Here is a 12,208-nt window from a genome sequence, read left to right as displayed (position 1 = left end):
TAACACAAAAATAAACTCGCAAAAGTCTCGATATCTATACAGAACAGTCTCAAGTACACTCAAGTCGGCGTCCCGGGCGAGGCGATGGAATTAAATCGCACGCACGACACTTCCGCCCTCCACCTCCCCGTTGCCCCGTTACCAGGGTCGGTGCGTTAATGCGGATAAATTGGTAGAGGTATATTTTAGAATTGCATTTTTTTTATGGTAATATTTTGTATTTTAAAAAAAATATTGATATGAATTTACGGTAACTATAATATTATACAATAATTTAAAAATGGTTATTTTTTATATAAGCTATCTATAGAAATACGTAGGTTATGGATTCCAAATTCAGTTATTAGTAATTTAAATATAAAATTTATTGTAAAAAAACAATATTATTATACATAGAATTTAATATAGTTTAATGTATATCTCTTAACCACGTATAAATATATACAAACTGAAACTATATTAGTGGATATTGTAGATAATATCATGTTTTTTTTATTTATAAAATATCAATTTTCTTTCAACCCTAAAGCCTAGAGACGAGCAACAACACTCAACGCTGTCAGTACTACAGGAGATGTCATCTATCCCATACCTGAGTGTAGCCTACAGCATACTAAACCGAGTATCTAACTATTAACCTCTCCTTGTTTAGAACATGCTTTTAAAAAATCTTTGTATAATATCTGTAATTTCACTTTAATACACGAACATACATACACTTTAAAGATCAAGTGTCTTTTAGTCTGCACTCTTTTTACTATGTTTTTATTGTTAACATGTGCTTTAATTTTATATTCACTTAGATATCTATATGCGTAGCGTCACGTGTTAGATGCCAGAATTCAATACAGTAACTATTATTTTCAAGCACATCGATGTTTCTTTCTTTGATTTGAGTCTAAAGATCTTTAGATCCATAGCAAATATTGGTATATTTGTTGGTACATTTATTAATATAAATTAAAATTATAATACTTAAAATTCCTTATAGTGAAGCTAGCTAAAAGCGACACCGACAGTTTGCTAGGCATCGTTCGTCCCACGCCTCACTAACACTTTGAATACACAAACTCGGCAAGTGTTATCAATCTGTTGTTCTTCTAATGCAATGTTTGCTTTTAATTTTGAGCAAGTTTAAAAGCTAAGGCAGACTTACTACTTCGTAATATATATATAGATGATAAAAAGTGATTTTATGATTTTACATGTTTAACTGAATTTGTGACATCGACGTTACCCAATAGGAATGTACACAATTTGTATGTTAATGTATCATCATCATCTATCATTGTGTCCGTTCTTCGTTTATATACTCATATTGAAATTCCAATAAGTTAAATCTTTTCTTTTTATAAATATATCTTCGGTGTATTTAGTTTAAATGCGACGTAGGTGTTTACCAGTAATATGTTTCATTGGCTGAATTGAGCGACTTAATTTTTAGACCAAAATCATATATTAGTCATTATTATAAGAACATATTACAATTATTAATCACTCTAAACACACTTTCAAACATAAATAAATATAAAATTCAATTAATTAATCTAGTCTCAATCATTAATTTTGAAAAATAATCACTTAAATTATATTTTCATATTTAAAAAAAAATAAAGCAGCCACAACCCTAATGGCGAGCAACAAGAGACGAGGCCGGCGCTCGCCAGTTCTGTTCGCGATGTCGCTCGTCCCACGCCCCACTTGCCGTCGAAACGGAATATAAACCGAGAACTAAACTATAATCGTTACCGAAACGACTGCCTCTTGATCATATGCATTTGGATGAGTTATATTTATATTCTATGATAAATTTGTGGTGTGAGCTCTGATTGAAAATACGACAGTTGTATACTCGATTCCCATTTGGGGGAATAAAGTAATTCTCGCTCTTGTAACTAGATAAGCGCGACGTTAGAACTGTTTAGAAAATGAAGAAAGGAGTGTTTTAACGCTAGGTTCCCACTCTCTCTAGGGTCTACATATATGTGGGAAGAAGCGTGAAGACGCTTAATTAGAATTACCTACTCTAGTGCTGCAACGTGCATAGCTGGGTACTGCCAATCACACAATATCTATCTCTAAATGGAAATTTCCTGTCCCTAACTGTCTAAGACAGGTTTACCTCATGATGTGTATAATAATAACACAGATACTTGCAGCTATCAACATATACCACAAGAAAAAAAAATGCACAATTGAACTTAAATTACTTATATTGCTAAATAACAATAACTATTACATCAAAATTCCGAAGATAATTATAAAATACATAAATATTTGTCCACGCAAAAGTTCAAACACCGTTATCGCTAAGCTCTCACATGCTTATGCCACATATATATGTAGGTAGCCACGACTCGTCGATCGCACTGTATTGAAGTAGGTTGTACATCGACAATGCCATTTCTGAGCACATCCGCCCCCCGCGGCTCTCGAAGTTGTCCCCTACTTGCCAAGTCACCGCGTTTATGTCATCCGTTAAAAGGCGCACTTGCTGAGAAACGGCTTTATCTTATCGATGATTACAGAACATAAGCTTTGGGTTATAAAGTAGGTACGAGTATATGTGAATTTCTCTAAAATTCGGCATTGCAACGGAGTGTCTTAACACTAAGTTCCTTCTGCCTATATTACACTATGCTGACAGCGTGAAATAAAAATATTTTTTATTTAATTAGCAGCCTTAGCTTTTGCTGCTTCTGTCTTTCTGGCTACCCCGCTAGAGATAAAGCGTGAAAATAAAAAAAATATGTAAAGCTACAGCTGATATTTTCATCTTTCTTTTTTCTTTTATACGGAAAATAAGCCCAAAAGGACATTATAATCCGATCATTATCCACCGGTTGGCCAACAACAGGACAAAATTTCACGCATCCGTCCCTTGCGGTCAGCCCACGTTCTTATCCCCTACTCGATACTTTGAGGAGCGAATAAAGTCTATATTATACTAAGTTATACGAGTACTGTGATTTTGCTGACGGTTTTTATGTTTTAATTATATATTTGTAGTATAATGGGTATATTAATTATTATATGATCATTATTATTAATTGACCTCTTTCTCTCTCTCTTGTTAAAATTAATAATTGTAGATGTGCCCAAAAGTACAAATCAATTTTAATAACGTGTAAAAGTGTGTTTTACGTGCAAAAAATAATTCATTAATTCCAACGTTTCGTCACATGGCATTTGGAGGCATAGAGAATTGAGTGTCAAGGCACTCCCTCCTTCTCTTTCCGTCAGAATCTAAATCATTACGTGTTAAGTTGAGAAATTCAACGCCGCGTTTTGTCTTGAGACATTTTAGTATAATCATAAATAATACAAACATTTTAAAAATTCATGAAGATAGAATTTATTTTATTTATTTATTAGAATGAACTTAGAACTAACCATATAATAATGTCTACAGCATCTTATAGTGTATAGTCCTTTACGTAGCGCCTGCGGTCGCGGGCATGCGGGCACGACCGCACGACGGTTATCATGCTTCGCTTTGCACAAAAGTTTTTTAACATTTTTAAAAGAACATTGGGACAAATTGTGAGAATTTTTAGTTCTATAGGTGTGTTGATTAACGATTAGATTACATGTGGCGGGTGTGGATTCTAAATTTCTAATATAATATTCGTAGGAATCTTCCCGATCCTAGAAAGGATTCTATAGAATTGCCTTCTGAGCCAGTCGTAGCTTCCTTTAGAACTGACATTTTTGTAACTCAGCAACTTAAAAGTGTTTATAATGGTGTTTTTAAATAAGTAATATTACGATTTTGATTGTGATATTTTTAAAATGAAAATTTTAATATAGTAAGACTCTACTTAAATTCGTTTTGGTTTCGTAAAATCATTATAAAATCTACAACATTGAAAAAAACATCTTAAATTACTTTTTATTTTTACTACAAGTGATTATATTTGATAAAAACAATTCAATTTACTAATTTAAAGTCGAAAGCAAAATGTAATATAGATTTTATAGTTAAGTAGAGACAGGATATATATATATATATAGAATTATAAACCAGTAAAATAAAAAGCACCCACCTAATATAGCCGCGGCTCAAACACCGGGACATTTAATAAAACTCGTATTAATATTCGTAGACGTGCGAATGTGTTGTTAGCAGCAAACACCCGCTATGTGCAAATATAGCGCGCAAATATCCCGCAGCGGCCTCTGCTTATATGTTATATACTTACTTACGTACGAACAGACGTATTTTATATATTATATACGCTTTATATTAATATATGAGAGGCCTTTGCGGTGCAGGGGCACAAGGATGTGACAGTAACGCGACGGTTGTGGGTTCGATCCCTACTCGAGGGAATGAATTAAATTTATTAAATTTTTTATTGCTCTAGCAAAACCCCGACGTTGAGTTCCGCCTCTCAACATGCAATGCCTCGAGTAAAGTGTTCGAAACGTCGGGTTTCCAAAAATCTATAAGTCTAAATATGGGAATAATATATAAAGGTTTTCTGCTTTACTCTATCCCGTACACCATTTATACTTTCGCATTCAATTGACAAGCGACTTTCCAGTCCAGTACGGACAAGGTTTATTAACATCTCCTCACAATGCTCGAACACACGTCTGAATAGAGTTTAACGGCGACGAGAGGATAAGTAATGAACGATCTCAATATCTATGATATTGCGTCTCTCTCAGCTGCGCCTTTGAAGTCGGCGCCAACCGACGCCTTCAGACACTACTCGGCTACATTTATTCTATATATAGTAGTACATAGCTAAATTGCTTGTTGGTATTGAAAAAGCAGGAACAGATAATTGTTTAGTTATTTTAATTTAAATGATTATTGAGATTAGTGGAATTGTAATTTATCACATATAAAAAATTGAGTTATTCTTTTAGAGAGGGAACATGGGAACCTATTGTTAAGACACTCCGTTCCCACTAAAACAATTCGGTTCTCCATTCAATTATTACTTGTACCTAGGATTCAGAAGGTTTACGTATATTTTTTTTAAATAATACATTTTTTAAATCTGAATTGTACCATAGAAATTGAGCTACCAAACTGTATCATAAAATCTTAATGCTTTTAACAAGTGATTTTCGGCGTTATTGCCGGTAGTATTGTGATAAAGGTAAGAGACTAAGAGAGAGAAGAATTATCTAGAGACTAGAAAGTACCGATAATTTGTAGCCTATAAAATAGGGGTATACGAAATATATTTTTTAAACAAAAAAGGGAGTATATTATACATGTATTGTATATTTTTATTATTGTATAGGTACAGACCTATATTACAAATTTTAAACTGTCATTTCACACTTATGAAAATAAAATTATTGGTTCTTAAATTGGGATTTTAAGCGGCGGGGGTTCAAATCCTAGTACGTCCAAATTTTTATACGTTTCTTAATAAAGTATTTTACCAAAAAATCCTTTAATCATACACAAAAATAAAATGCAGGTACATTTAACATCCAGTATCGCTAATGAGATGTCGGCGTGACATTTGATATACAACCCCCGAATCACGACCCCTTTGAGAGCCACTCGGCGCGATCATCACGCAATAGATACGTACATATTTGTCGATTATCGATAATTTTGTACGTGTTATTATGAAAAATGATATAATTTTATTACTATAAACTATAATTTCTTTTAGTAACTGTGGTAAGGAGAGTGAAAGCAAAGAAGGGAACAAAATACAGTATTTAACAGTTTTTAGCCACGACTGATCTACAGAAAATTATTATGCTTTTAAATCTAAATAAATACCATAATAATATAAAATATAGTAACATTTTTACAAACTAATCTTAAAAATTCGTGTAATTACTAACGCAAGTAGCCAAGTGTACACAAATAACCTCGGTTCTGTTTGTTCATTCAAAAAAAAAACTTCTCCCAGTAACGAGACGACGACACGGTGTGTGCCGTCGAAACGCGCTGTGAGTACCACTTGTCAAGCGAGACATAGCTGTAGGGTTGGTCTTTTATATCGATATATTTCACTTTTTTTTTATTTCTCGCTCTTCATATTTTGTGGGGTAGACAGAGTCTTCTTTTTTTAACCATTCAAGAACACTCTTAAATAAGAATTAAAAATCATATTTTTCATTGTCCTTTGCATTATCAAAATCTAAATATTTATTATGTGAATAGACTTTTGCAAGTATTTTAAGTCGTGGAATGTATATAGGCATGTATATTAACTAATCACTGTTCTCATTTAATCATTTAGTTCTGTAGCGGATTCCATTTCCGCTATCTAGTTATATCCGACTGACGAAAATCATTATTAATTATATAAACCGTACATGACGTATTATAACATCCAAACGATTATGTAAGCAACATAACAAAACATAAGTTTGAAAAATACCTAATAATCTCGTTGAATAAAAATATAAAATATAAGACATCGACATCGCGGCGAGTGTTAAAACGTATCGGCGAGGACCACTTGTCAAGTGAAACCGCACCGTAGCTCGTAGGGTTGCTATTTGTTACGACCCTGACTTATCACCGTTGCCAAGGGTACCGTGATCTTTTTTCTTAGGGTCTTGCGGATTTTTTCTTAATCTTTATTATATTTTAAAGGAATAATAATAAACGTTTTAAATTAATAAAAAGTAAAAATAAAACGTATACAAAAGAAGAAAAAATAATTAGAAATTATTAAATTTATATTGCTATTGTTTCTTATGATTTTAGAATATAGTAACGAAGAAAGTACTAAATATTTTAAATAAACACTATTGATTGTGTGATCATAAAGATTTATATAGTATATTATGTTTGTAAGAATAACATAATTTACTATCTATATAAATTATGTATCAATGAAAATGAAGTAATTATCGCTTGTAACATTTTGCACTCAAGATATTTATAGAATGCTTCGTCATAATGCTTAGGCTTTTGAGACGCTCACGTTAACCGCTTATAATATTATGTAAGATTATTATTATTGACACAATCTACGCCCATGGTGGCAATTGAATAGATAAAACACTTATTATAAATTACTTCCAATAATATAAAAGATTGCAACTGTATCTATTATTTTTATAATTATTTAAAAAAGACAATTAAAAATATTCGTTGTTTTTAAATATTTCTTTATAATTCAGTATTAATAATTGTAGTGTGGGACGTACCTTATACCGATATTGTACACTCCACACAGTGTTTCTATATACACATATTCCGTATAAACGCTATATTTTACTATTCAATATTAATATGGTGGTAATGTAATTTAAGCGTAATAAATCAACATGTTTTGTGTTTCAATTATTATTTTATTATTATTACACGAATCTTTTAAATAAAACTAATAAACATTTTAAATTAGAAGTATATTATAACTAAGATGTTAAACTTATTCATATAGCATATGGCATAACATGATATACTTTAGATCAATTTTTATTAATATTTTCAAACACAATTATCACATGTAATTTTAGCACTATTACAGTATTGTGGTAGCACTGTGATATAACTGAAAGTACGTAGGCAAGTGGTTTCTAACAGTACGTATCACAAAATAAACAAAATTGTATTGTCAGTGGCAGCCCTGCAGAGCGTCGGGTCGGGATCGCTGGCACGCGGCGAGACCAAACGACAGCTGATTAATGCGCGGCGAGCGGCGGTAGTGGTGGGGTGCTTACTATCGATATATGATTTGCTTATTTATTTATTTATTGAAGAGGAGAGGTTTCCATTTTTTACTCGTTTAGATATGTGTTTTTAATATTTTTTTCCATTATTTTGTTATTAAATTAAGCACTGGTTCTTGTTTCATAGCTAAGTCCTATTTTAGTTCTTACTTTCGAGGTCAAAAATCTGATAAAGAAAGTTTAATACAATTCCAATAAATGGATTATATTTATATATTAAATTGCAACTATAACTGTTAAGACACTCCGTTCCCCACTTTCAGTGGAATTTTAGAGGCACTACGTAATGAGTGGCGGAACTCATCCCCGCGCTTGGCCTAAACACCAGAGTCAAGAAATGAAAATATAAATTTTTGTAAATATTTCATTTCCTCTAATGGGGATCGAATCCAGAACCAGTAGAGTTTTAGTCACACTTTGTGCTCCTGTGATACGGCTTGCCTCAATATTATTTATTGGCCTTAATATTTTTTTGGTAAAATATTTTTTTTACATTTTTATTATCGATACAAAAAATAAAATTACCAACTCTATTTTAAGCAGGGAATTATACGAATCGCCGACATGCTGCGCCTGGCTGAATCATTTTTGAAGCATCCAACCAGAAATGTCGATATTTTACCGGCCTCATAAATGTTTTAAAACGATTTCCATAAAATGATGATTGCACTCAATTTGAAGGAGTGATAATGTGAAGTATTTATCACGTCATATAAAACGTAAGCTCAAGTAGTTTAAAGTAAGCATACTATACCTAAGACCTTGATTCAATATCTATAATAATTTTATTCTGTTTATAATAATACTATTTTAGAAAAAATATAAAATATTCGACGTAGATGAATTTAAATCCGCGCCTCTTTGTCTAAGTTGCTCTTTCCTAATTGGGATAACATTAAAAATTGTAAAAAAAATATCTGCTTAAATTATTTTCTAATAATTTTAATTTGGATAAGCTAAGATTATTTCAAATAGTAACTACTATATTCAATAGTTGTATAAAACACATAATTGTCAAATTTAGCAAAAAATCTATAAAAATAATCCCGATTTCCTTTTCTCTCTCACTCAATAGACAAAGAAATATAATATCAAGCAACCCCTACTAAAAGTATAAATATAATCCAACCATCCCGTATCGATATTAAGCCAACACTAAACCCCAACACTAATCCTCGGGTGGGAGTTGTACCGCGCCGCTGAATCATTATCGACGCGCTCGAGTAGAAACGTCGATATTTCGCCGCACATCCCTGTTTAATGACGATGACATTATGATCAAGTGGTTCTGATAATGGCGCGATATATTGTATCTAGAGTGTGCGAAATATTGATTTGTAATATGGAATACTCGTACTTACAATACTATATAATAGCGGGGACGGAGTGTCTTAACACTACATCTGCCTACCCTGCTGTGTGCGGGATACAGCGTGAAGCTGTTTTTTTTCTACATAATGAAAGTGACGAATTTCTCTATTGCCCTTAATCCCTTCGCTCTCGTAGTCAAATGAACATATATAAGAGTTGTGTATGATACATAACATATTGTTGGTCTCTGAGGTACTCTGATTCCAGAATTGCAGGCTTAAAATGGAACATTAACATATATTTTTCAAATTTTAATTAGTTTTTTAGTTTTTTCTTTAAGTATAATTGACCAAATTTTAATAAACAATTAAATATTTCCGTTTTTTTGTGGACTTATACCATTCAGTTATTAACAATGGCGTACCGCGATAATCACTGCTAAACTTTCTTCGACCGACCTAATTTACGTGCCATTCCGAAAAACGGGACTTTTGTACGTCCCTGTGCCAAATTTCGGGACAGTCTTATTCCAAACGTGACGTGAAATGTTAGTATAGCCTATACTATAGGTTATAGGCCCTATAGCCTTTCTCAATATATGTGTTTGTGTTGTTGTGAGTGTTTTCATTTCGAAATCAGTAGGTAGTTCCTGAGATTCAATCAAACAAATTCTTCACCTTATGTATAGAAGCAAAAATTTCTAATAATTCTAAAATTCTATGTAATTTATATTTAATTAAATAATAACAGCACCTACTTTAAATGATATACTAATAATAGCCGGTATTTATTCGAAATAGTACATAGTGCTATGAAATCTGAGCTATTCCGAAGGCTAGAACTCGACCAACGTCCACTTGTTGCTTTAAGCCTAGAGGTATTGCATAAATTGTTTGTTGTCTACGAGGACACGATGAGACAATAAACATTTATTATACAAAAATCTTCAAAATTGCTCAATGAATTAGAACTGTTCACTAAAGGGTGTTGAGTCACTACACATTTGATGTAAATATATTTTTATAAGCACAGTTTGGTAGATAAAAATGTAAACTGTAAAAAAGATACGTAGCGCAAAATTTATGAAAAAAAAAAACCAACGAAGTAACAAAGTAATTCCTTATTCAAATTCCAAGTGTTATAATGCAGTGACTGACACTCAATTAGTAAAAAATTAGTTTGTTTGCTAACTACAGGACTGACATCGCCATTTTGTTTTGCCATTTTTTTCTCATTAAAATCTATCTGTTTTCTCTACAACATTTTACTAATTTTGTGATAATTTTAGAATATGTTTAAGCATTTTTTACAGCTTCATGCTGTAAAAAAAATGGTACATATAGACCATTCTATTAATAGTGTCAGTGTCAATAAAACAATATACACTCCAAAAGTTTTTCCATTCATTTTAAAATAAAACATTTAAATAAAACATTTTCCCATCAATTTAAAATAAAACATGAAATAATATAAAGATAATATATGTCTATCATTTCAAGCCTCAATCTATGGCTTTCACACAATATAAATCATCAACTGTGTGATAATTACGATCGCCATTAGCCCCTCCCCGGAGGCTGGAGTAGTCGCCTTGTTTCATGACAGGCCACATGTCACGGGCCACGGCTATCTAATGTTTAGTTGAACTTTGATTCTCATTTGGGGTGGAGTAGGGGACCTTTAATTGTATCGAGTCTCGGCATAATAAATTTGGTTTTTATATTATAAAAGGTTCTTTGCACTGTTACATATTTTGTTAATTATATCTTTTGGCAACTGCAAACCGTCTGTAATGCTATGGTTGTGGGTTCAAGTCCCGTTCAGGGGATGAACTATCTTCACTTGCCTATTGTGGCAACTTAAAGCCCGGAATTAAATTCTGCAACACAGTATGCAATATCTTTAAATATGAGGAGAAAACGGAGAATGGAGGATCGGAGATTTTTACCTATGTGTGATACAGTGTAAAGCTGAAAGAAATCGGTTTTGTATAGTCGGTTGTAATTAATATTCAAAATTCAAATACTTCGGTTTAGCAAAACGAACATGTCTATGGTATGGCATACCACTAACATAGAACATATTGTCAGTTATATCAGAAACTGCACCAGGCAAATCAGATCACAAAAACTTTTTTCTAAGTATTTTATTCCAGATTCATAATTAAGTATTTACTTACATACATTTTAAATAAGACTATAGGTCTTATTAGGAAAAAAATATAGCTATATCATGACTTCTTCGTATAAAGTGGTAGTACATTCTAAGATTGATGGTAGAAGTTAAAGCTCCCTCCCATCAGCGCTGCCGGTAATTGCTTGGCCATTACCCCCCCTATCCGATGCGGGCGTGGGATAGCTCGTTGGTATCTTATTTTTGATATTGATGCTGACTTCATTTATCATATTGTTTGAAATTCTTAAAAAAATAATCATTTATTTTAAAGAACCTGTAAGACTTTTCTAAGTAAGTCTTTTAAGTGTCTGTAAACGCGATGGTTGTGGATTCAAACTCTGCTTAAAGGATTGATTTGTTGGGAACCTACTGTTACCCTCCTTTTCTCACTTTCCGCTGAATTTTTCGAAGCATTTCCGAGTGGGGTTCGAATTCACAACCGTCGCGTTATAGTTACACCTTTGTGCCCTTGCGTCACGACGGCCTCAATAATGAAAATATGCTTCATTTATATAATGATTAAAATTTAAATAAAATACACAACAAAACGACAATTTATAATTAAGTGGTCAGAGTGGGTATGATCCCGCAATCATATTCTAATCCCGGATCCCGGTCGGTGGTAATGTATGTTATTTATGACGCTTATTGTAATGCGTCACGTTGCTTTTAGATAGGTAGCTCGAATTTACAATATTTCTCCTGCCTAGTTTTAAGATTCTTTGCTTCGAGCTTTTCGTAGAATTATGGTGGCTCTGCGTGTTGAAAAGCGGCGTTGAGTTTCATTTCATATCCTTGAATGGGTCTTGAACCCACAATCTGTCTCGTTTACAGTCTCACGCTTGTGTTACACCCCTGCGCCACAAATAACCTTAAATTTAATATTCGTTTCGAAATAAATATAATATAGTGTTTATTTGACTTGGTTTTTAAATTGAAGTACCTAATTTAAAACTAGGCTTAAAACAATTTTTTGTGACCATAAATTTTAATACAATTCTTACTACATCGCCATCTATGGACGACTGGTAGAACTAAAACAGAAAAGTTAGTT

The 12,208-nt window shown here is 32.5% G+C and overlaps 1 protein-coding gene across 6 annotated transcripts in view; it reads left to right on the top strand.

The window, feature by feature from the left end:
- The window catches only part of LOC146533389 (nucleolar protein 4), a 148,979-nt gene that overhangs the window by 63,146 nt on the left and 73,625 nt on the right, over positions 1-12,208 (top strand). The window lies entirely within an intron of this gene.

The sequence above is a fragment of the Heliconius melpomene genome, chromosome 12, assembly GCF_056956725.1.
Source record: "Heliconius melpomene rosina isolate 202511_hmr_F chromosome 12, ASM5695672v1, whole genome shotgun sequence".
In the NCBI taxonomy this organism is placed as follows: Eukaryota; Metazoa; Arthropoda; class Insecta; order Lepidoptera; family Nymphalidae; genus Heliconius; species Heliconius melpomene.
Note: the sequence above shows the minus strand (reverse complement) of the source record. Positions and strands in the feature narration are given on the sequence as shown.